Source organism: Oncorhynchus tshawytscha, linkage group LG33 (assembly GCF_018296145.1).
Source record: "Oncorhynchus tshawytscha isolate Ot180627B linkage group LG33, Otsh_v2.0, whole genome shotgun sequence".
Taxonomy (NCBI): Eukaryota; Metazoa; Chordata; class Actinopteri; order Salmoniformes; family Salmonidae; genus Oncorhynchus; species Oncorhynchus tshawytscha.
Window position 1 is genome coordinate 27,044,489 of NC_056461.1, and position 27,109 is coordinate 27,071,597.

The window sequence follows — 27,109 nt, forward strand, 5'->3', positions numbered from 1 at the left end:
GCAGATGCTCTTATCCAGAGCAACTTGAAGTAAGTTCATTGATCTTTATTGAGATAGCTAGGAGAGACAACCACATTAGTCAAATATACAGGATACAAACCTTTCATTCTATCTAAAACAATGGACATACAGCGTTTTGCAAAAATCACGTTTTGATACACATCTAAAATCTATTAATACAAAATGTGAGAACAGTAATATTTTACACTCACATGAAGGTACCCATAAGCAACCATTTCTGATGACAAAACACAAATGTGAAAAATTGGTGGATGTAGCTTTTCGGAAATGAGCTTAATGTTTATTCATATTTAATTCTTAACAGTCTAAACAAATGGTGGGGGTGTTACGCTAACCTATCAAATTGTTTTAAGATGGTCTTACCAAGGATCCTTTAGCTATTTGATTTAGAATTTTAAGATCCCTTAAGGTATCGAAAAAATATATTCCAAAATTATGGGATGAAATATTTAATTTGGCATTACTGCTATTAGCCAACAGATTCACTACTTGAACAACAGATAGTCGCAAAATAAATTTAAAGGAAGTTTGTTGTGAAATGTCTGTCCTATATCTGAGAGACATAAGAAAGATCAGGAACCTATTTTTTTAGGCACTAAACATTAGTATCTCCACATACAATACAGTGCATTTGGAAAGTATTCAGACCCCTTCACTTAATGCACATTTTGTTACAGCCGTATTCTAAAATTGACTGAATAAAAATTTGTCCTCATCAATCTACACACAATAATGTCAAAGCAATAACAGGTTGAGAATCTTTGCTAATTTATACATTTTTTAAAACACAAGAATTCAGTTTCCATTGATCATCCTTGAGATGTTCCTACAACTTCATTGGAGTCCACCTGTGCTAAATTCAATAGATTGGATATGATTTGGAAAGGCACACAGTTATCTCTATAAGGTCCCATAGTTGACAGTAACTGTCAGAGCAAAAACCAAGCCATGAGGTCGAAGGATTGTCCGTAGAGCTCCGAGACAGGATTGTGTCGAGGCACAGATCTGGGGAAGGGTACCAAAAAATGTCTGCAGCATTGCAGGTCCCAAAGAACACAGTGGCCTCCTTCATTCTTAAATGGAAGAAATTTGGAACCACCAAGACTCTTCCTAGAGCTGGCCGCCCAGATGAACTGAGCAATCGGGGGAGAAAGGCCTTGGTCAGAGAGGTGACCAAGAACCCAATGATTACTCTGCCAGAACTGCAGAGATCCTCTGTGGAGATGGGAGAACCTTCCAGGAGGACAACCATCTCTGCAGCACTCCACCAATCAGGTCTTTATGGTAGAGTGGCCAGATGTAAACCACTTCTCAGTAAAAGGCACATGACAGCCCGCTTGGAGTTTGCTAACGGGCACCTAAAGGACTCTCAGACCATGAGAAACAATATTCTCTGATCTGATGAAACCAAGATTGAACACTTTGACCTGAATGTCAATCATCATGTCAGGAGGAAACCTGACATCATCCCTAAGGTGAAGCATGGTAGTGGTAGCGCCATGCTGTGAGGATGTTTGTCAATTGCAGGGACTGGGAAACTATTCGGGATGAGGGAAAGATGAACTGAGGAATGTACAGAGAGATTCTTGATGAAAACCTGCTCCAGAGTGGGGCTAAGGTGCACCTTCCAACAGGTCAATGACCCTAAGCACACAGCCAAGACAGGAGTGGCTTCGGGACCAGCCAGAGCCTGGACTTAAACCTGATCGAACATCTCTGGAGAGACCTGAAAATAGCGACGCTCCCCATCCAACTTGACAGAGCTTGAGAGGATCTGTAGAAAAGAATGGGAGAAACTTCTCAAATACAGGTGTGCCAATCTTGTAGAGTCATACCCAAGAAGACTTGAGGCTGTAATCGCTCCCAAGGTGCTTTAAAGTACCGAGTAAAGGTCTGAATACTTGTGATGATTCATTTTTTTTGTCATTATAAAAGCCCGTTTTGGCTGTGTCGTTATGAGGTATTGTGTGTATATTGATGAGGTGGGGAAAACAATTTCATACATTTTAGAATAAGGCTGTAATGTAACAACATGTGAAATAAGTCAAGGGGTCTGAATACTTGAATACCTGAATGCACTGTATACTTCCATTCTTTTAAAAACTTCATACGGGTATTGTGAGGCTTGTGAGCAACCTAGAGAAAATTGGAGAACACCCTCGTGTTAGTGAGAGTCTCATAGAGTGGTCATAATAGTTTGTAGGCCACACTGTTCGGATGCTACAGATGTTTTCATCAGACGACCCATTCTCTGGATGTCTCATGGTCTTACAAGCATCGCTTTAGCTCTGCCACCTTTCACCGCAGATGCGGAAGGGCAATATCGGCGGATGCCGTGGATTGAGATGCAGGCCATGCAAACTGATATCTCCCTGCTGCTATAATGGTCGCTTGGCCCCTAGTTTATTGGGTAACATGACTAAAGGCCTGCTTCTCTTTCATGTTGCATTCAGCATTGCACAGAGCCAGGGAGACTGCAAATCCCTTTTTCCACAGTGGGAGAGAACCAGGCAGGCACCCCACTCACTGGGCATGGTGCATGTTCCTCTGTGTGAGAAGTGGGATTGATAACCATGGAGTGTGGGAGCGACCCTCTCTGCATGCATTAGCGACGTCTTTGAAGGAATTGTGCTAAAGCTTATCGCTACAACGATAGGTGATGCACTGACAGAGCTCCCCGGCTCTGACTTGACCTCCTCCCTCAGCTGGTAGGCTGAACAGCGCCCACACTGCCTCACTGACTCAGAGAGAGCCTCTACACGTTCTCTACTGAAAAGATACACCATTTCACCAAGGCCCAAGACTTAATTATTTAGAAGGAGATTGCATGGTCCTTGGAGGAATGCCAGCATGCTACTGTATACAGGAGTATATTCATGCATAACATAACACTTTATTAATCTGTGTGTAAACAGACTTGAACATTCGTTCCAACTGGCATGTACAGTATGTGGACAATCCAAACGTGTTTTCTTCTTCAGTGCTGTAGTATGATTGACTTCCTGTGACCAACAAAGTGTGTCATCATACCATCTAGGCATCCTAAAATGATGTTCCACTAATGTACAGTATGTGGACCATCCAAAAGTGTTTTCTTCTTCAGTGCTGTAGTATGATTGACTTCCTGTGACCAACAAAGTGTGTCATCATACCATCTAGGCATCCTAAAATGATGTTCCACTAATGTATGTCCATTGTAAAAAAGTTGCCAATTATGATTTTATCCAACGCTATTGACATTATAGAAATTACCATGCGTTTTTCCGTTATTTCCAGAAAAGGAGCATAATTTACTCCATAGCTCATCACGGACCTGTGCACAGAGCCAGCTGACCTCATGGTGGAGGGCATTAATGCCTGATTGGGCCCGACAGAGCAGCTACTGAACCACAGAGCCTGCGGTCTCTCACCCTCAACCTCCCTCATCCTCCAATCATCCACTTGGGCACCCAGAGCAAGGTCACTCTCAGAGGTGTGCTCCTCTCTGCTCTCACAGTTTACCTAGGGATTAGAGGGCTTTGACCTCTACAACCTACTGCCCCCCAGGCTCATCTTGTAGCCGTTTCCCTCTAGTGACAGAGCCCTCCCAGCCTGGCCCCAGATAGACAGGACCCTATGGTCAGTGTGGTGTATGCGTGGCAGAGCCATGCTATTCCAGACACCTCATTATCTGCCCAACCTTATTCACCCAATTACCACAACCAATTACTTCAATTTCGTTACTTAGTGCACAATCTGGTTTGTCCCTAATTCATTTATCATACCACTTCATGGCGATGCATTCACTAGAGCAGTTTAACTCTGGGAGCTAATTGGTCACAGGCCTGTGTGTCTAACTGTTAGACCTTTGCCACATGCTAATGAAAATTGTGTTGAAAATGTCACAGTGCCTGTCCGATCTACTGCAGTAGAGGAAAACAAGTCTCAAAATAGCAGATGAGAGAAAATGTTCATTTAGCAAATCGTTTTCAATTTAAAACCGAAGGGAACATTTGTAAAATTGGCTTTCTCATTAAGTGTAGGCCCAATACTACCAAAGACTGCTTGTGGCTTTTGAATTAAACATCTGTCTTGTCACTGCCAGTTATGATAACATTATGTAGGCCTACTTAGACAATCAATCATTATCAGCAATAACCTATTACTGATACCAGTTATAACATGCTCTACCAGTCATGCCCCTCTCAATCCTTTAACATGCAACAATGTCAGGCTGTGAGATCAGGCTGGATATTACATCAATGTAGCTCTTGAGGCATTTGACAAAGTTTAGGAGAGGGAGGTCAATTTGTGTGTGTGTGTATGGATGTGCACTTATTCTTCTCTCCTTGTGGGGACCTGAAATCCCCAAATATCCCCACAAGGATAGTAAAAGAAGGAACATACTCCCTGGTGGGGACATTTCCCATGTCCCCATTAGAACAAAGGCTTTAAGCAAAATAGGATTTTGAATGGAAATAATTTTGAGGTCCCCATGAGGATAAAATGTGTGTGTGTGTGTGTGTATGTGTGTGTGTGTGTGTGTGTGTGTGTGTGTGTGTGTGTGTGTGTGTGTGTGTGTGTGTGTGTGTGTGTGTGTGTGTGTGTGTGTGTGTGTGTGTGTGTGTGTGCGTGTGTGTGATTTCACTTTTTCATAAGCCTCCGGGAACTTTATAAATAAATTATAAACTTCAAAAATGCCTACAAAAAAGTTGATGTAAATCGCTACATTAAAAATAAGTATACATTATTCAAATGCTAATTCACTTGTGCGGTCAATGAAACTGAAACTCTTTTGTTTATCACTAAATGGCCAATGTGTTTTTATATTCAAACCACTACCCACTCCTGCTTTGCAATTGCCTTCAAGGATCAAGAGTGCTACAATAACATTTGTTATCTCTTTGAATAATAGAAAAATGTGAATAAGTATTTTGTACATTTTGAGAGTTGAATGCACAAATATTTTTCTGGGATTTATTTTTCACTTTTGCAGTGAGCAGAAGTCTTGTTCATTACCGTACTTACATTTTTTTTAAATCAAAGTCCTAAAAACACAGAAAGTCATCAAGGTTCCCATAAAATCATTACAGTTTATCGAGATTTTAACCCGTCAACCATACAATCAAAGGACGAAGATGCTTCACTTACTCCTGTACCTCTCTCTCTCTCTCTCTCTCTCTCTCTCTCTCTTAAATGTTTTTATTTTGAAAATGACATAAAAGGTACACCCCTGGAACTCACCTAATAGCTTAATCAAAGGATTCATAGACCAAATGTTCCTTCAAGGCCATCAGGCTTTTATTTATTTACATTGAACCTTTATTTAATTAGGCAAGTCAGTTAAGAACAAATTATTATTTACAATGACAGCCTGGCCAAAGTCTAACCTGGCCAGTGTGTAAGCTCTGTACCATTAGTTTACCCAAGCTCATTCTGTTCTATCCTTTACTGCACTAGTCAGAGGTAAGATGATACACATCCTACAAAGGGCAGCTTTAAAAGGTTTCATTGTGTAATCTGTCCTATAGGGTTGGAAAGCTACTGGTAATTTACTAAAGTTACCAGAATCTTCAGTCATTTTTGGTAACAGAAAAGCTTTGGCAATCTGTCATAACTTTGGAAATGTTATACTTGAATAACTTTTTAAAAGTTTTAATTTATTTATTAAATCTGTGCCCATATTGTCCATGAGTTTCTAGTAGAAGGACCATATGGTTCAAGAGTTAATAGTCTAATTTAACGACGAAAGCATCCAATCAGCAATGGCATTGTTTTCAATTAACTCTACAGCTCTTCCTACTATTGACTTTTTTCACAACTGCCACCAGTTTGATGGCAAAAACATTGACAACAAATACATATCGATATAGTAAAATAAATAAAGATGGTACAAATGTATAAAAGATATTTCATGCTGAAACCCTCTATGCTATTCACTAAGTTGATGGTTTATATTTATTTACGTAAATCTTTTACAGTTTTGTCATTTAATTTATTATTTCATTTATTTAACATGTGATAAGGCCACACAGAGGGCCAGAGATAATTACAGACACCTATGATAATCTGAAGTACCCAAAAGTGCAACTAGATGTCTTACATAAAATCTTTGAACAATGCCAACATCTTGGTAGTTTACTGGTAAACTTCTAAAGTTTACAGTAGTATACCCTCCTTGTGTAACCCTAGTCCTACTTAATGGGTATGGTTTGAAGAAAACATATATATTGTTTTATAGTCAACTCAGTGATGGATCAAAAGTGTTTGTGCTGAAACCCTTTGATTTAGCATAGTAAAACAAGTCCAGTGTGTTAATTACTGCAAACATTATTCAGAACATTAATTCTCATCTAACGGGGTAAAGATATTGTTTAGAATCAAGCACGTTTTATATTTTTATTAGCAATCATCAGGAAAAAGTTAAGAAGCTCTCAGCCATTCTCTGACGGCTTCATTGAACAAACTAGAGGCAAATCCTTTCTCCTCGCTCATCACATCTGTTTGATGCTTAAGGACAGCTTTGCATGGATTCCAACATGTAAATGTGGGATGATAATAACATGAAAAGAGAGCAGAACCTTTCACCCTGCTGTGTCTAAAACTAGAGGTGCCGCTGTAATCACACAGCACAGTGAGAAAGCTCATGAAGATGTGATTCAGGGAGACAGTTCCTAGAGTGATCTTTCCTTGTCCTATCTAACGAAACAGAGAGGTAAAGCCTGCCAGTCACACTGCTACAGCAACACCTGAACCCCTCACCCCCTCAAGGCTTCTGAAGTTTGTCATTTCAAATTGGACACTTCAGACCTGTCTTTCCCTTACAAAAAAATGATCAACCCCTACAAAAATGTCCAGAGAAAAAAAAGTCCATGCCCCTGTGCAAATCTAATTAGCATAATACAAATATAAAAATCTGTCTGTTTAAGCTCAAGATTATTGCATGAGCTGCATCTCAATTCACCTCATCCGCAGATGTCGGCATTCCTGGTCTGCGTGGAAGGTGGCAGAGCTACAGCGCTGTTTTTCCGACCAGGAGACATCCAGAAAGTCTCCACACGAAAATAACTGTAGCTCCGAATGGTTTGGGCTACAAAATATGGAAAGGTGAGACTCTCGCGAACATGATGTTGTTCTCTGTTTTGCTCTACGACCGCCACTAGTGACACAGGACTAGTCTAAAGGTAACTCGGTATATGGACAAAAAATGAATGGAAGTGAATGGGGCATTTCCTGGCAGATGAGCAAATTTTGACAAACAATTTTAATTGAAATTAAACATGTTTGGCATATTAGTAATGCCATTTAGGAAAATGAGCATGTGGTTTTCATTATCGGAATCCTTTATTTTTAAACCCAGAAGTGAACTTAGCAAAACCAAACCTCATTAACCACACATTTTGAGTAAAAAATGGGAAATTACAAGACTGTAAAAAGTTGTTGACCTCTGAAGCATCACTTTGGAGTGATTTACATGTTTTATCATTTTATGAACTCTTGAAAAATATGCTCCACCAGGCAGTTGAGTTGCCCATTAAGAAAATGCAATTTAGTCAAAGCTAGCTATTTTGGACTATGGAGAAATATTGCTATGGTATTTTTTTTGTCTGTGCAAATATAAAACTATTTTCATTATCATTTCAGTATTTACTGTCTGCCTGCTATCTTAAATATGTTTCACAATATTATTATTAAATATGTTTCACAATATTATTCAGTACATGACGTTTTACAGGTATAATGAGTTTATATATATTTTTTATTTAATTCACCTTTATTTAACCAGGTAGGCTAGTTGAGAACAAGTTCTCATTTGCAACTGCGACATGGCCAAGATAAAGCAAAGCAGTTCGACACATACAACAACACAGAGTAAAACATATAAACAGTAAACACATTCATTTACATATTTAAATGTTCATTTTCATACAAATGATATTTGATTAATATTTGATATCAGTCCTCATTTAACGAGACATGGATTCTAGTATAAGTAACTGAAACAGACATAATGTTAATAATGTCAATGGAAATACCAATACAAAATGAGTTAACCCTAAATGGGCAACTCAACCGGCTGGTTGAGATTTTTGAGATACGTTTTCTATCAAATTTTAAGTCAGGCAAATAAAAAATATAAATTCATGCCCTACATTAAGGCTAAACACACATACACTATATAAACAAAAGTATGTGGCCACCCCTTCAAATTAGTGGATTTGGCTATTTCATCCACACCCGTTGCTGACATGTGTATAAAGTCGAGCACACAGCTAAGCAATCTCCATCGACAAACATTGGTAGTAGAATGGCCTTGCTGAAGAGCTCAGTGACTTTCAACGTGGGAGCGTCATAGGACGCCTCCTTTCCAACAGGTCAGTTGGTAAACATTTTTGCCCTGCTTGTCAAGTGTAAGTGCTGTTATTGTGAAGTGAAAACATCTAGGAGCAACAACGGCTCAGCCCCAAAGTGGTAGATCATACAACATCACAGAATGGGACCGCAGAGCTCTGGAGAAGCGTGTAGCGCGTAAAAATTGTCTGTCCTCAGTTGCAACACTCACTACTACTTCCAAACTGCCTCTGGGGGCAACATCAGCGCAATAACTGTTTTGAGCTTCATGAATGGGTTTCCATGGCCGAGCAGTCGCACGGAAGCCTAAGATCACCATGTGCAATGCCAAGCGTATGCTGGAGTGGTGTAAAGCTCGCCGCCATTGGACTCTGGAGCAGTGGAAACGCGTTCTCTGGAGTGATGAATCACGCTTCACCATCTGGCAGTTCAATTGACAAATCTGGGTTTGGTGGATACCAGGAGAACGCTACCTGTCTGAATGCATAGTGCCAACTGTAAAGTTTGGTGGAGGAGGAATAATGGTCTGGGGCTGTTTTTCATGGTTCAGGTCCCATAGCTCCATTGAAGGGAAATCATACAGCATACAATGACATTGTAGACAATTCTGTGCTTCCAACTTTGTGGCAACTGTTTGGGGAAGGCCCTTTTCTGTTTCAGCATGAGAATGCCTCCGTGCACAAAGCGAGGTCCATACAGAAATGGTTTCTCAAGATCGTTGTGGACAACCTGACTGGCCTGCACAGAGCCCTGACCTCATCTCCATCAAACACCTTTAGGATGAATTGGAACGCCGACTGTGAGCCAGGTCTAATCGCCCAACATCAGTGCCCGACCTCACTAATGATCTTGTGACTGAATGGAAGCAAGTCCCAGGCAGCAATGTTCCAACATCTAAAGGAAAGCCTCCCCAGAAGAGTGGAGGCTGTTATGGCATCAAAGGGGAGACCAACTCCATATTAAGTCCCATGATTTTTAAGTCCCCCCCAATATTGAAATCCTGAATGGCCAGTGAAAGGGTTATATTTCTCAGATATAGGTCAGACAATTCAAAACATACTTCCTTTTTATTTCTTTTTGGAGTATCTGCTTTTCCATGTATAAATATGTTATTCAATGAGTGTATATATATATATATATATACTGTAAATATAGATTTTTTTCTCTCCAATTTTATGATTACTCAATGAGTTTTTATGTACGGCCAAATTCAATGTTTCATAAAGTACGTTATTAAGTTTTTTGGTTTTTTTACCTACAAGGGTCATAAAACTATATAAAATAGATAAATGATCCTTGGTATGACCATCTTAAAACAATGACATATGTTAGCTTAGTAGAAACCCAGCCCTGGGCTCTTAGACCAAACTCTTGTTTGGAGAGCCCAGTGGTGAAAGTGGTGAACACAAGCCAAAAGCCGTCTTTGTTTTTTGTGTATTACATCATCAAAGTACTACATCATCCATGTCGTATGTTATGTTACCTCCTGCAATTCATATAATATGTTACGAATCTGAATCATACAATATGTTATATTATATGCTTCTGATCCTGGAGTGCAGATTTATTTACAATCCACATAATAATTCACATTTCCTATTGCTGCAGGATTATTTTCCTGCTGTAGAAAACTGGCTCAAATTAAAATCCTACATCTGTACATTGTGAAAGAACTACTGAATTAGTTACATGGTTTTGAAAGGAGTTAATCTACCACCAAGTTACTGGAAAATATGTTGTGAAATAGGCCTACTACAGCCTGAAAGGACTGCTTCAGCAAACAGACTTTCTGAAACTTCGATCTCTTGCTGTCTGTATTGTGAGTGCTCACTAGTTTTAATTACAGAAATGTCAACAACTATGCATCTGATTGGATGATAGCTGCAGGCATTTATTGAATAAGGCAATACCTAATCTCCTCCTTGTACTCATTAATGAAATACTTTTTCAGGAATGTTCACACATTCAGATATGCAGTGAGGCCAGAATGTAAGTCTCGACAACAATAGAAGATTTGACTACAGAACATAAAGTATGGGAACAGGCTAACACCCACCGTATGAAGACAACAATAAAACCCTGCATAAACATGAATGTTCACAATGTGAATCCACAGGGATTTCCATACTCTCTTCTGCTTACACATTTAGTATTTTTTTATGGCTACACAATATTGACAGAGGAGGTTCAGAGAGAGTGTTTTTATTCCCTCTCCTCAGCTAACAGAGGGTGAGTTTGGTTTGTGGGCAGTGTTCAGAATCCTCCACCGCACCGTTCCATCTCTTCAGCTCAGCGCCCACAGACTGCTGTGGTGGTGGTTTCTATAGGGGAGGGCATGTGGGAGGAGGCGTGTATGTGCGCTTGTGTATGTGCACCTGTGTGTGCGCATGCCTTTATATCACATCTCCCTCATTGCAGATCCATTGTGGAGCCAGAGCTGGGGCTGGGTTGGCGAGCAGAGAGAGAGAGAGAGAGAGAGAGAGAGAGAGAGAGAGAGAGAGAGACATTAACAGGCAATGTGCTGGTGCTGCATCTTTGTTTTCTCTCCAATTTATTTTGGGCTGTTGCTGTGCGATTCCAGCCAGGGGCTGCAGAATGAAGGCATGGCTTCTCCATTTTTCTCTGTTTCTCTATGACAGAAATATACAGGGGAGAGAACAGCCAAGGGCTATTCCCTTTTGCCTAGGTTGTAATGAGAACAGATAGTGTAGGGGAGGTTCCTTGGTGCTAATGGCCAGGTATACAAGCCATACTACTTGTATAGATCCATTCAGCACCATTGTTTACGGAGTGATGTGTTTGTCATGGTGTCTTCGGGGCTAGATTCAATCAGATCAAGCGTTAACCCGCGCTAGCCAACACCCTCATAGCTGGTGTTTTGGCGGTGTCGGAGGTGTAACTGCATTGGAGCCGTCAAATCTGTGAGCAGCTGCTCTTGATCATTGTCATGAAGCCACACCGGTTTCACCTGCGTTAGAAGTTCAGAACGAGAAAGTGTAGGCCATATAGAAATAATGACACTCAAATTCAAAATATTGAACTAAATAATAAGAATTTAATATCAGGCTAATCTAAGTGTAGATTACATCACACATGCCAGTGTTCAAACTTGAAACACGGTTGAATGGGATTTCTACTAATGTGACACGATGCATCCAATGGCAATGTCGACTGCATGTGAATTTGACAGCTCTAAGGCAGTTCCACCTCTGACACCGCCAAAACAACCACTATGCAGGTGTCGGCTTGCACAGATATGATTGAATCTAGGCTTTTATCTCTTCAGGCAGAATATATTGAAGCTGTTGACAAGCTGCCCAAATGCAGGGTGAGCTCTCCGATCATCTGTCTGATCTGAATCCAGCATCAAAATTGTATTGCCACACCAGACTACTAAAATGGTTACAAGACTTGTTTACTTCTCTTATGTTAGAAATAAGTAGAATTCTGTATTTGTATTGATCTAGTTTATACTCTTCAGTCATCTTCAGGAAGTGCTTACAGCATTCTTTCAGCAACAGGTAACTGCCAAAATAATGGAAACTGGAGTAAATAAGGGATGCAAAGTATATTGAAAGCAGGTGCTTCCACAGAGGTGTGGTACCTGAGTTAATTAAGAAGGCCATTATTTTGGCTACCATGGATATGCCCCCATACGATGACAATGCCCCTATTCACAGGGCACGAGTGGTCACTGAATGGTTTGATGAGCTTGAAAATGATGTAAACTATATGCCATGGCTGTCTCAGTCACCAGATCTCAACCCAATTGAACACTTGTAGAACATTCCTGTGAGGCGCCTGTAACAGCGTTTTCCACTTCCATCAACAAAACACCAAATTATGGAATTTCTTGTGTAAGAATGTTATCGCATCCCTCCAATAGAGTTCCAGATACCTGTAGAATATTTGCCAAGGTGCATTGAATCTGCTCTGGCTTGTGGTGGCCCAACGCCCTACTAAGATATGTTGGTGTTTCCTTTATTTTGGCAGTTAAACTCTACAAATGTTGATACTAAAGTACATTCCAGCTGACCTACACATGCTTGCCTGTAGAGCAGGTGTCACCATACTACAGGGAGTTCTCAACTGGTGTTGATCGAATCCAGGTACAATCACCAGAGACCTATTTATCTCCAGGAATCTTTGTATATGTATCATTTTTCATCCCAAAAGACTTTGGTTAAGCTGTTGCTGCACGTATGCTGTTGAGCTGCCCTCAGTGGGCACAGTGATAGCATGAATAGTCCTAATGAATACTGCTGTTTGTCTCTGCAGAGAATGCACCCAGTGTTTCTTCATCTCAAAGGAGGCAGGATGCTACTTGCTATTTAATGCCAGTTACTGCATGTAGGACTTGATGTAGAGAGCTATCTCCCAGGGATTAATGTATTTCAAGAGCCAATTAATGGAAGGCACAAGTTTAAACTGAGGCAAGCAAATAGCTGAGAGCCAAACAAGTTATTCTAATCCACGCTTTTTATTTTGCCTAATGAAATCACGCTCCCTAACAGGAAACAATTACCAGAGTACCCAAGGCCATAGAGGGGCGGAGAGGAAGTGAGAAACATGCTTTTGGAGGAGAACAACAAGACTGTATACAACGTTGAGATTCCTTTATTCCTGTATAGGGGTACAGAAACACAGGTTTAAATGCATAAATTCCATCCTCCAAAGATGGAGGTGAGGCAAATGAAAAGACAATTTCTTATCAACGGTCATATTTTAACAATCTGTAGCAAGGGATTACATGCATATTTTGTTCAGACGGACTCCTAAATCCAATTAATCTCCAGACTTCATCACGTGAAAGAAGCTGGAGCTGAAATCTTTGTATCCAAATGAGTTAGACACTCGCAGTTTTTGCATGACATGTAAGCAGACGTGTGTGAGTTTAAAATGCACACGTCACATCGGTTATGATAGAGAAACGCCATTTTTCAACAACGTCTCATCCTCTCACTCTCATTAAACATGGATAACTACAGTGCCCCATTAAGACGCACAAGGAGTCGCAAGTCATTTGTCTGTAAGATACTTCATCATCAAATTCAATTAACATTAAGCGAAAGCCTGTGAGCTTGTATCTTCACTACCCCTCTTTGCATAATGCACAACTATTAGCTGTTTTGACAAATTGAAAGGGAAGGCAACATGCTGTCGTCTAATGTAAAAAGAAATGAATGGGAGAGAAGAAAAGAGGAAGAAATCTTCCTCTTCTGTGAATTTAGTGTGTTGAACGTATCTTGACATACTTTACAGCCATCAGTGTCAGTTGAGTGGAGGCCGTATGAACAGGCTCATCCAGTCTTTAGAGCGGCTTGTTTGCAGGTCAGTGGATACAGATGTGGCACTGAGCAACGGAAATTAAAGACAAACTGTACAGACATGAAGTCATAACATGAATACAATTTGAATTTGGTCTGAACTGCACACACAGAACTAACATCAACAACATTAATGCCAGACTTTCCTGGTTGAGGGTTGATGAGAGATTAACTGCTTCTCTTCTAGTTATGAGAAATATTACTGTGATGAAAATTGTCTGCATAATCAAATAACATACTGCTCAGACACCCATACATCCCCCTGCCAGACATGCCACCAGTGGTCTCTTCACAGTCCACAAGTCCAAAAACGAAATCCCGGCAACACACAGTATTATACAGAGCCACGATCGCATGGAACTCCCTTCCATCTCCAGTTACTCAAGCAAACAGCAAAATGACCTTAAAAAAAAGGATAAAATAACATCTCATGGCTTAATAGGGATTGTGAAATGACACACACACACACACACACGCGCACACAGGCACACACTCAAAAATCTATCACACACAATCTACACACATTATTTTGTAGTTGTATTGTTTGTATAATTTTTTAGTCGTATTATTTGTATATCATTGTATTTTAAATGTGTGTGACTGTTCTTGTATCTGTGTTTTGCTACTTGTCGTGTTTTATGTTTTTGTGTGGACCCCAGGATTAGTAGCTGCTGCTTCTGCAAAAGCTAATACGGATCCGAATAAACCAACAACCCAAGCAATTTCCTTTGTCCTTTTGTGTAAGGATTTTTATTCAATAATACATAATGGTTAGTACTATTGTATCACAATGGGAAAAAATACAGAAGGACCGAAGAGGTTGTGACGGCTTAGTTCGTTGTAACAATTTGTTTTCCAACACCACAGTTGTAGATCATTTGATTTGCACTTTCTTTGCGTCAGGATTTTCTTTCAAGAAGGTTTTTATATAGAAGGAACCAACCAATATAAACATGATGTATATTACTGCTGTAACACCAAGGACAAACAGCAGGACAGAGGTGGTTGTCTAGGCTTATTTGGAAAGTGTACAACACCAGAGTTGAGGATTTGATTCCAGCATCAACCAGATAGTGAACATAATAGGTGCTAACTCTAAATCGATCTGAATAAGACATGTCTCCTAAATAACCATACGTGTGGATGATTCAGTGAATGGGATTGTTAAAAGGTAAGGAAGAAAAAGGGACGGATCCTTAAGAGGTTTTAATAAGGATGGACAGTAAACATTTTTTTTTGGGGGGGGGGGGATCACCTAAAAGAAGGTGCAGAAGAAGTGTACTGTGTGTGGCAAGAAATGTGTGTGGGCAGAAGGCTGTGAGTAAAAGACATGGCATTTATCATAATGTTTGTGTTTGTTGATTTTGCACAAAAGCAACTTATTTAAACTCAAATGAACACAATTCCACCTCAATTGGAATATGGAGTTCGTTCCAAAGAGATGAAAAAAGAAACTCGAACAACAGTCGTAGACACATCATTATAGCCTACATTATTCAGTTTAATCCTTAAGAGTCTATTCACACACCTGTGAGTCAATATAATTAACATAATACAAAAATACCCATCGGAATCTGCCAGTTAAGATAGAGATATTGTATCTTTTTTTTTTTGTTGCATGGGCTGCATCTCAAATTATCCGACTATGTAGGCCTCCTGCTTCTATGGAAAGAGCAGACTCTCACGAACATGATAGTTGTCACGTTCTGACCTTTATTTCCTTTGTTTTGCATTCATTATTTAGTATGGTCAGGGCGTGAGTTGGGGTGGGCAGTCTATGTTTGATTTTCTATGATTTGGGGATGTCTATGTTGATTGCTTGTTTCGGCACAGTTCTCATTAGCTTCACGGTTGTTATATCGTTTATTGTTTTTGTATAGTGTTTCAGTGTTCAGTGTTTTCTTTATTAAAATTCATGATGAACACAGACCACGCCGCATTTTGGTCCTCCGATCCTTCTCGCCTCTCCTCTTCAAATGAAGAGGAGGACGACCGTGACAATAGTGTTCTCCGTTTTGTTCTACAACTCAAAAGTAACCAAGTACCAATTTAAAAATTAATGGAAGCAGAGAAGAAGAGGATGAGAGACCTAATTCTGCAGAATATCTGTCTCATTCCAGTAAGTGCTGTTTTTTTCATTGTTTTGCTCATGGAGGTCAATGGGAGAGTGTAGAATGTTGTCAACAAAAAATGTAATGGCTATTGCTACTTTTTAAAAATGTTTATCTAATATAAGTTTTGTAATGCTTAAATTGTTACAAGTGTACTGATATAAGTAGGACATGTGACATCCCGGCAACTTTGAGAAAAAACACTTTATGTCGTTGTCTTGAGATGGCTATGCATATTCATAATATGAGGCTAGTAGCATAGCATCCATCTCAATTGAATACAGGCGGTTGACATCAACAACCCTCATCGAATATACAAAAAAGGATTACAATAATGATATTTATACTATGGCATTCTTTAATACTCATTTCTGATTAGCTTCAAGAGCATTCTAGAGTGTGCATTATTTCCCTATAACGCACTGTATATCAGCACGGTAAAATTCAATGGCTATTGTTCATTCTTGTTCCAACAAATTAAAACATTATTGGTATTGTGGAATTGGATTTTCATAATAGCAAGCTAGGACTGATGGTTTGGTTTGGTAAACTAGCAAGTCTGTTTGTTTGGTTACCATGTCAACTACTGTAGCTATTTACATAGTAAACTTGCTAGCTACTTCAGTCGATGTTGAACACATTTCTACCTGCAAATTAACACATATCGGGCGAAAACTGTGTTAAATTATAGCCATGGTATAAGAGGGATTATAAACTGGGTGGTTCGAGCCCTGAATGCTGATTGGCTGACAGCCGTGGTATATCAGACCGTATACCACTGGTATGACACAACCTTTATTTGTGCTGCTCAAATTGCGTTTGTAACCAGTTTATAATAGCAATAAGGCACCTCGGGGGTTTGTGGTATATGGCCAATATACAGTACCGCGGCTAAGGGCTGACTCCAGGCACTTCACATTGCGTCGTGCATAAGAACCGCCCCTAGCCATGGTATATTGGCCATGTACCACGCCCCCTCGTGCCTTATTGCTTAATTATCAACTCCCTTGTTGATTATCACTTACGTATCCACCAATCCAAAGAAAGGATATGCCAGAGCTAGACAGCTCCCTGTGCCGCTTTGTTGACAACAACTCCCATTGTTAGGGTAGAGAGACTTGTATCTTGTCAGTAAATCCACAATCTTTGACGGAAGTATGGAGGTAGTTTTGTGCCAAGAAAACAAAATAGGTTAAACATGTGCTCATAAAACTGAAATATTTCCTGAGCTTTCTTACAGTATAACTACTAGATATGGGACAGACACTTCAAAACCTTATTTCTTCTTCAAAAGTTTCTTCATGTGCCTTTGATCCAGACGTAGAAGCACTATCATAAGTTGAGATGAGCTATGAGCACTGTATGGAGACCAGGCCAACAGGGCTAACATAAGTTAGGTCAAGAGCCTCTCAACTAGTTGTGCCAGGGAGCTCGGAAGGCTTTTAGATCCGAAACAAACCTATAGAGGAAAAAGGATGTCCTTGTCAAAGAGAGCGGCACCTTAGCACTCATGATTATTTTGGAGTTTTGGTAGAGTATACCAAATCAAATCAAATCAAATCAAATTTTGTTTGTCACATACACATGGTTAGCAGATGTTAATGTGAGTGTAGCGAAATGCTTGTGCTTGTGCTTCTAGTTCCGATAATGCAGTAATAACCAACAAGTAATCTAACTAACAATTCCAAAACTACTGTCTTATACACACAAGTGTCAGGGGATAAAGAATATGTACATAAAGATATATGAATGAGTGATGGTACAGAGCGGCATAGGCAAGATACAGTAGATGGTATCGAGTACAGTATATACATATGAGATGAGTATGTAAACAAAGTGGCATAGTTAAAGTGGCTAGTGATACATGTATTACATAAAGATGCAGTAGATGATATAGAGTACAGTATATACGTATACATATGAGATGAATAATGTAGGGTATGTAAACATTATATTAGGTAGCATTGTTTAAAGTGGCTAGTGATATATTTTACATCATTTCCCATCAATTCTCATTATTAAAGTGGCTGGAGTTGAGTCAGTGTGTTGGCAGCAGCCACTCAATGTTAGTGGTGGCTGTTTAACAGTCTGATGGCCTTGAGATAGAAGCTGTTTTTCAGTCTCTCGGTCCCAGCTTTGATGCACCTGTACTGACCTCGCCTTCTGGATGATAGCGGGGTGAACAGGCAGTGGCTCGGGTGGTTGTTGTCCTTGATGATCTTTATGGCCTTCCTGTAACATCGGGTGGTGTAGGTGTCCTGGAGGGCAGGTAGTTTGCCCCCGGTGATGCGTTGTGCAGACCTCACTACCCTCTGGAGAGCCTTGCGGTTGTGGGCGGAGCAGTTGCCGTACCAGGCGGTGATACAGCCCACCAGGATGCTCTCGATTGTGCATCTGTAGAAGTTTGTGAGTGCTTTTGGTGACAAGCCGAATTTCTTCTGCCTCCTGAGGTTGAAGAGGCGCTGCTGCGCCTTCTTCACGATGCTGTCTGTCTGTGTGGGTGGACCAATTCAGTTTGTCTGTGATGTGTATGCCGAGGAACTTAAAACTTGCTACCCTCTCCACTACTGTTCCATCGATGTGGATAGGGGGGTGTTCCCTCTGCTGTTTCCTGAAGTCCACAATCATCTCCTTAGTTTTGTTGACGTTGAGTGTGAGGTTATTTTCCTGACACCACACTCCGAGGGCCCTCACCTCCTCCCTGTAGGCCGTCTCGTCGTTGTTGGTAATCAAGCCTACCACTGTTGTGTCGTCCGCAAACTTGATGATTGAGTTGGAGGCGTGCGTGGCCACGCAGTCGTGGGTGAACAGGGAGTACAGGAGAGGGCTCAGAACGCACCCTTGTGGGGCCCCAGTGTTGAGGATCAGCAGGGTGGAGATGTTGTTGCCTACCCTCACCACCTGGGGGCGGCCCGTCAGGAAGTCCAGTACCCAGTTGCACAGGGCGGGGTCGAGACCCAGGGTCTCGAGCTTGATGACGAGCATGGCGGGTACTATGGTGTTAAATGCCGAGCTGTAGTCGATGAACAGCATTCTCACATAGGTATTCCTCTTGTCCAGATGGGTTAGGGCAGTGTGCAGTGTGGTTGAGATTGCATTGTCTGTGGACCTATTTGGGCGGTAAGCAAATTGGAGTGGGTCTAGGGTGTCAGGTAGGGTGGAGGTGATATGGTCCTTGAATAGTCTCTCAAAGCACTTCATGATGACGGAAGTGAGTGCTACGGGGCGGTAGTCGTTTAGCTCAGTTACCTTAGCTTTCTTGGGAACAGGAACAATGGTGGCCCTCTTGAAGCATGTGGGAACAGCAGACTGGGATAGGGATTTATTGAATATGTCCGTAAACACACCAGCCAGCTGGTCTGCGCATGCTCTGAGGGCGCGGCTGGGGATGCCGTCTGGGCCTGCAGCCTTGCGAGGGTTAACACGTTTAAATGTTTTACTCACCTCGGCTGCAGTGAAGGAGAGGCCGCATGTTTTGTTTGCAGGCCGTGTCAGTGGCACTGTATTGTCCTCAAAGCGGGCAAAAAAGTTATTTAGTCTGCCTGGGAGCAAGACATCCTGGACATCCAATAATCCATAATAATGGCTGCTGTGGTGTGTACTGTATAATGTCCTATGTGCAACCAATGAGCTAGGCCTGCTAGCTACCTAGAACTACTTGGAACCCTACTAAAGGCTAACTTGCTATCCCCAGTCTACTAACTGCTAGCTTGCCTGCCCCAGTCTGCTAACTCCTAGCCCCTACTAACTGCTTGCTTGCTAACCCGGTCTGCTAACTGCTAGCTTGTTTAGCCCTGGCATACTAACTGTTAGCGTGTTAGCATCAGCCTGCTAACTATCTGAATCGCCGTGTCCCCCAGTCAGCCCAACCACTCACTGGACCCATATGTTCATATGGCTACGCATGCCTCTCTCTAATATCAATATGCCTCGTCCATTACTGTCCTGGTTAGTGATTACTGTCTAATTTCACTGTAGAGCCTCTAGCCCTGCTCAATATGCCTTAACCTGGTTTAAATGTTTCAAGAGACTATATCTCTCTCATCATTACTCAATGCCTAAGTTTACCTCCAATGTACTCACATTCTACCTTACCTTTGTCTGTACACTATGCCTTGAATCTATGCTATCGTGCCCAGAAACCTGCTCCTTTTACTCTCTGTTCCAAACGTGCTAGACAGACAGTTCTTATAGCATTTAGCCGTACCCTTATCCTACTCCTCCTCTGTTCCTCTGGTGATGTAGAGGTAAATCCATGTCCTGCAGTGCCGAGCTCCACTCCCACTCCCCAGGTGCTCTCATTTGTTGACTTCTGTAACTGTAAAAGCCTTGGTTTCATGCATGTTAACATTAGAAGCCTACTCCCTAAGTTTGTCTTACTCACTGCTTTAGCACACTTTGCTAACCCGGATGTCTTAGCTGTATCTGAATCCTGGCTTAGGAAGACCACCAAAAACCCTGAAATCTCCATCGCTAACTATAACATCTTCCGCCAAGATAGAACTGCCAAAGGGGGCGGTGTTGCAATTTACTGCAAAGATAGCCTGCAGAGTTCTGTATTACTATCTAAGTCTGTACCCAAACAATTCAAGCTTCTACTTCTAAAAATTAACCTTTCCAGAAACAAGTCTCTCACTGTTGCCACTTGTTATAGACCTCCCTCCGCCCCCAGCTGTGCCCTCGATACCATATGTGAATTGATTGCCCCCCATCTATCTTCTGAGCACGTGCTACTAGGTGACCTAAACTGGGACATGCTAAACACCCAGGCCATCCTACAATCCAAGCTTGATGCCCTCAATCTCACACAAATGATCAATGAACCTACCACGTACAACTCCAAATCTGTAAACATGGGCACCCTCATAGATGTCATTCTAACTAACTCGCCCTCCAAATACACCTCTGCTGTTTTCAATCAAGATCTCCAGGACTGTTTCCAGGTACGGCCGTTTAGATTCGTGGTAAGTGGACATATTCCCCACAAAGTGGAGTGGTCGTTCGCAACAACGTGATGTGCCATTTCTGTTCAAGGTGGAAGCAGATTGACTTTTCCGATTTTGAGCTTGGCTTGGCTTTAACGAAGCGTTTGACCTTTTTCTTTGTCACCTTTGTATCACAGTCTATAGACAAAGCCCGGGGGCTTGTTTCTTGATCAAGCGGGCCCTGGATAGGGTCTTGAATGAGAGCGGGAGGAATTTGAACTTTAACGTCCTTGCTATGAGGGTTAATTCCTGCGGACCTGGTGTCCGGTAATTCCTCATCTAGTCCTTGTGACTTATCTTTTACCCTTTTCTCAAATTGTTCTCGCTTTAGTTCAACCCTTTGTCACCCTTATGCTCTGACACTTTTTGTGGGCTGGGTGCAGGAATGTAGAGAACAGGTCGATTGTAGCGGTAGTCATGTTGATGGCGACGTACTTTACAGTTATTTAGACCGCGGAGGTTACTGGAATCATGGTTTCGTGGTAGAAACTGTTGTTGTGCGTCATCTCTCAACGCTCCAATACCTGATAATGCACCCTCTAACGGGAGTGAGTGCTCCTGGTCAAACTTCAAAACCGAGTGGTCAGGGCTCTTAGTGTTGTGAACTTTTGATGCCTCAAAAGCTGTGCTTGCAAGCTCTCTGAGTTGTAAGATAGGCAAGCCAACGTGGGCGACAGGGCCCAAGTAGGTAATGAAGGTAGGATACATGTTTGACGGGAACATTTGTTTAAAAGATAACAGGTCTTCCATGCCTATTTCAGTGAGTAGGCCACAGTAAGCTGAACGAAGCGTATGGTAGTAAGCTTGTGGGTGTTCGTTCCGAGCTTGTTTGAGGGTGTTAGCCAGTGAGCTATCGTGTTTGCGAGTCGCAGAACCACTGAATTCTAATTTCAAATCTGTGGCAAGTTTAGCGTAGTCGTTTAGCACGTGTTGGTGTTGTAGTCGAATGAACCTTGTCACGTGTCTATTCGACGTTCGCTTCAACAGGTAAACCCTGTCAGAACCCGTAGCATTCGGGTAGCCATCCAACACGTCCTCTATGTCAGCTAGGAACATCTCAGTATCGTTTGGCTGACCTGGAACGGGGTCAAAGGTGGGGAAATTCTTGATGAGTTTGTCAAGGTGTTCCGCGCCAAGCGAGCGGAGAGGGTTGTCTTCATCCTGTGGAGAGATTGGGGCCGAAAGGCCATGAGGAGAAGCCAAGCGTTGTTGTTGTTGGCAAAGAGGCGCAATATTACTCAGTGCAGAGTGGCCAAGAGGAGAGGACTGAGGGACACATGAGGGAGGCAAGGTCTGAAACCTATCGTCTTTACTCCTGTGAGTACAGGGCTCCGGTTGTTTGGAATGGTAGTCATGCTGTAGAGCGTGACCATTCTGGACTTCCTCCAGTTGGTACCTAAGGGTGGTATTCTGCTGCATTGCAGAGTCCACTTGAGCGCTTAGAGTACTGATTTTGGACACGTGAGTGTCACACTTGCTCCTTTCGGTCTCAAACTTATCTGTCATGGTTTGCAGATAGAGGTCTTGAGTACGGAGCGAGAGATTCAGTGATGAGATTTCCTCCGCTTGCTTAGAAATCAATATTTCCATCTTCATCACCTGAGTTCTCTCATCATTCATTTGATCAGCGACTTCAATGAGTTCTACTGATTTGTCATCTGACTTTGTCATTGTGTTCATTAACTTATCATCTTTGTTCTGCAGCATTTAGAGTAGAACCATGTTACTTTGAGTAACGTTCAACAAAGCTGCATGCACGTTATCAAGTTGAGCTCCTGTTCGTAGATAACTCTTCAGATTCATCTAGTTTGGAGTGGACATCATCGTATTTAGTTTTGGCTAAATCGAGTTGTTCCTGTAGCATATGATTTTGTTCCTGTAGAAGACGATTTTGTTGAAGAACGTGTGCTTGTTTATCGTCATACGTTTTTGCAATTATATTTAATTGTTCAGTTTTCAAGCGCAGTTCCATAGCTAGCAGAGGTTTTCCCTTTTCTGCATTTGTCATTGGTTTTCTGGTTCTCTCCACCTGTCCCTTTATGTCTACCATTACCTGCTTGTGCTTCAGCTGTGTACTACGGTATTGGACAGATGCCAATCTCGGATGGCAAGACATCAGGGCTAGACTGGAGAGAACCTTTACGAGGCCTTTGGAAAGCTTTGTTGTCTGCTTTTCCACTAATGGCATAATTAGGATTGGTATCGCTGCTGAGGTCAGAGATCAATCCATTTGCAGATAGAGGTTCACTAATTAGCGGGCGAGTGGGGACTACCCCCTCTGATAGCTTGCACATTATTAAAAAATTTGAAAGGAAAATTGTTTTTCCTAATTTTCCAAAGTTTGGTATTGGAATATATTGGGAGCTGCAAAGACAATTTTAATCTATTTATAGATGTTAACGAACCATCAGTACTGGACAGTACTGTGGAAGATGGACGTGAATGAATTTGCAAAAGCAAATTGAATTAATCAATGATAATGATTAATCATACCTGGATAGGCTATCTGGGAATTAAACTTTAAATTAACCTGGGAAGTTGGTTCATCTAGGTCACTATTGCAAAGATTAAGGTGTCTCATTTAACTGGAAGAACCTAGAAACGTATGTTCGACAATTTAAATAAATAAATTGAATGAGACGATAATACCCAAGCAATTGAGATTGCTGGATTATCATAAAGCTAATGTTAGGTACATTTACCACTATGGTACACTTTCCCCTCAGGCCAAAGCCATATGGGATTCCCGCTGGAGGCGGGACTGATTGATTGTGCTTTGCAGAAGCAGATTTTACTGATTGATCCAATTTTTATGAAAAATCAAACCTGTATAGGCTATCTGGGAATTAAACTTAAATTAACCTGGGATGTTGGTTCATCTAGGTTACTATTGCAAAGCTTAAGGTGTCTCATTTAATTGGGAGATCCTAGAAAGGTATGTCTGACAATTTAAATAAATTGAATGAGACCCAAGCAATCGAGATTGCTGGATTATTTTAACGTGATCCACACTTGGATTTCCAACACTTCTTTTAAGAGATGTACTTGTGTTTCTTCACTACCAGTGATGCAGAAAGCTGAAATCAAACGGAAGTATAAAGGGCGGGACTTCCGTCGGGCAAGGCGGAGGAATTTAAACGGAACATAGGAAGTGAATAATGTTCCCTCTCTGTTAGCTTAGCCTCTCGTGCCAGCTAATCCTACGTTGTTCAGAAATATCACGTTGTAAGCACAAAATAGGGTCCTCTCACCATGGAAAGGGAGGGTTTACTAGTGACGTCTCACATTAAACCATTCGGCATACTTTGCTAGCGTTATGCTGACCGGAGCGACATGGTACATAATACGGGTATGCCTGTAGTCAGTCCACACTGGTTTAGTGCGGTAGGCGGACAGAAATACTTTGGCTCGAACGCCGAAGATCTATCCTCTAAATCTGAACCTTACTGGTTCTATGAATTAATATTGACTGACAGAAGTAGTACCGTTTGGCCTAACGGACTAAATCTGGAATTTATCACTCATTGCTCTGAAGCTAACGACCACTACCGGAGGCGCTCTGTAGCCTCTTCAAAATGGGAACACACACACACAACCAATTTGAATGTATACAAAGCAGTCTGTTTGTACAATTATTTTTGCACAATTGATATATAGAATTCCACAGCAAAGTCTAATTCTATCTTAGATTCCTCACAGGGGGCACCATAAATGTGTCTTTACTATCAATAAATTGAAGACTTATAGTTTTATCAAAGATTCTCTGTCATTAGTATTATGCGATCAAACTGGTTAATCATGTAACTGTAATTAACTAGGAACTCAGGTCACCAAGGAAAATATTCAGATTAAAGTTATCATTTCCTAAAATAACTTTTCAGATATTTTGATATCTGATCCATAGTCTTCTGATTAATGAATTATTTACTTTACCTCACGTTAGTCTCATTCCAAACGTGGTAAATTGTTGGTTAACTGCATGAACCCAGTCTTCACTATGAGTCATACATCAATCGTCTTAAATCATTTATTTATTACTAACTAGGTAATTCACAGAAATGCATAAACAAACAGTAAATATGGCTACAAGAAATGATAGGAGAATGTGAATAGGGTGTGCTCGGCCTTCCTTTTCCTGTATTCACAGTCAGCTCCTTTGTCTTTCTCACATTGAGGGAGATGCTGTCCTGGTGTCCAGCCCTGAGGTTGTGGCGAGGGGAACCTGATGGGTCATGGTGTCGAAGGCAGTGGATAGATCTAGGAGGATGAAAACAGAAGAAAGTGTCAGCTTTGGCACTGTAGGAAGCCTCCGTGACACAGAGGAGAACATTTTCATTTGAGTGACTTGTCTTGAAGCCTGACTGGTTAGGATAAAGAAGATCGTTATGAGAGAGATAGCGAGAGAGTTGGCCAGAGACAGCACGCTCAAGTGTTTTGGAAAGAAAGAAAATAGATACCAGTCTGTATTTTTTGACATCAAAGTATTGGTTTCTTGAGGAGGGCAGCGACTCTGTACATTTTGAAGTCAGAGGGGATGGAGCCAGTGGTCATGAATGAGTTGTTGAGGGAAGTGAATAATGGGAGAAGGGCTCTGGAGAAGGGGATGGGGTTGAGCAGGTTGTTGGGCGGGGAGACCTCACTAGTCACAGAATTTCTTCTGGCGAGGGGGCAGCAGGTAGCCTAGTGGTGATGAGGCTGCCGCTGAGAAACAGGGTAGACTGAAGTACTAACACAAATTACTAATTGCCTTGCAGAGGTGAAGAGCACACACCACGGTACTAATTGCTGATTGCCTAGGGGAGGAGAAACCACTCCCCCTCCAATAGAGCCACAGATGACCAAAAACAACAATGTCACAATTTCCCTACCCCTTAATCCTGGTTGATGTTTCAACAATCAGCTGCAAGTTATGGGCAGTCAGCAGTTCACACACCAAGTAAGATACTGGAAAGACAGACAGCACACAAAAAGACAGAAGGCCACTAGACAACAACAGATTAATACAACAGTTATACTTATCACTCCAAGAGATATCAGGAGTCCTCTAGCTATAGATTGAAGCACCAATTATGTATACCCAGATATCTTTATGTGTTCTAATAAAAAAATAGTTAACTCTATATCACAGTTATTTAGGCCTGACTCATGAAGTACAAATTCTCTCCCCAGTTTTGGACAGGTAGGAAGTGCTTACTCCCTGACTCTTAAATAGGCTTTCCAAAATGAAAATGTCTCATCTGACCTGAGCATGGTGTGACTCAGCGGTGCACTCTCTCTCTCTGACAGGCCCATTGGTTTGCATAAGGGCCTGGCTTTCCTTCGCTCTAAGATGGGTTGACTTATTATGGTGGCCTGAGGTCCCATGCTTTTGCAACTCTCCCGAGTGGTGCAGTGGTCTAAGGCACTGTATCTCAGTGCTAGAGGTGCCTCTACAGACCCTGGTTTTGACTACAGACCGGCTGTGATTGGGAGTCCCATAGGGTGGCGCACAAGTTGGCTCAGCGTTGTCTGGGTTAGGGGAGGGTTTGGTAGGCTGTGATTGTAAATAAGAATTTGTTCTTAACTGACTTGCTTAGTTAAATAAAGGTTAAATATATATATATATATATATATATATATATATATATATACAGTGCCTTGCGAAAGTATTCGGCCCCCTTGAACTTTGCGACCTTTTGCCACATTTCAGGCTTCAAACATAACCTCACTGACCTCGAGCTGTTTTGCAAGGAGGAATGGGAAAAAATTTCAGTCTCTCTATGTGCAAAACTGATAGAGACATACCCCAAGCGACTTACAACTGTAATCACAGCAAAAGGTGGCGCTACAAAGTATTAACTTAAGGGGGCTGAATAATTTTGCACGCCCAATTTTTCAGTTTTTGATTTGTTAAAAAAGTTTCAAATATCCAATAAATGTCGTTCCACTTCATGATTGTGTCCCACTTGTTGTTGATTCTTCACAAAAAAATACAGTTTTATATATTTATGTTTGAAGCCTGAAATGTGGCAAAAGGTCGCAAAGTTCAAGGGGGCCGAATACTTTCGCAAGGCACTGTATATACAGGCCTACAGATAGATGGAGATTCTTAAACTGGCCTGAAGTTTAAAAGATGATCATGTAAAAGTTTTGTCAAAAATAAACTTGGTCCTACGATTTTATTTCCACACCATGGAAGTGTGTGTCTTATCTGTAGTGGCACTACACAGATAGTCTAAAATTATAAAATGTTCAATTGTTTGGAGCATACTCTACAGTATAAAAAGTGTGCACTTTCTTTTTATACAGTTTATTCTCCATTAGTCTGCACCTCTACAAACATATTTGGGTGTGT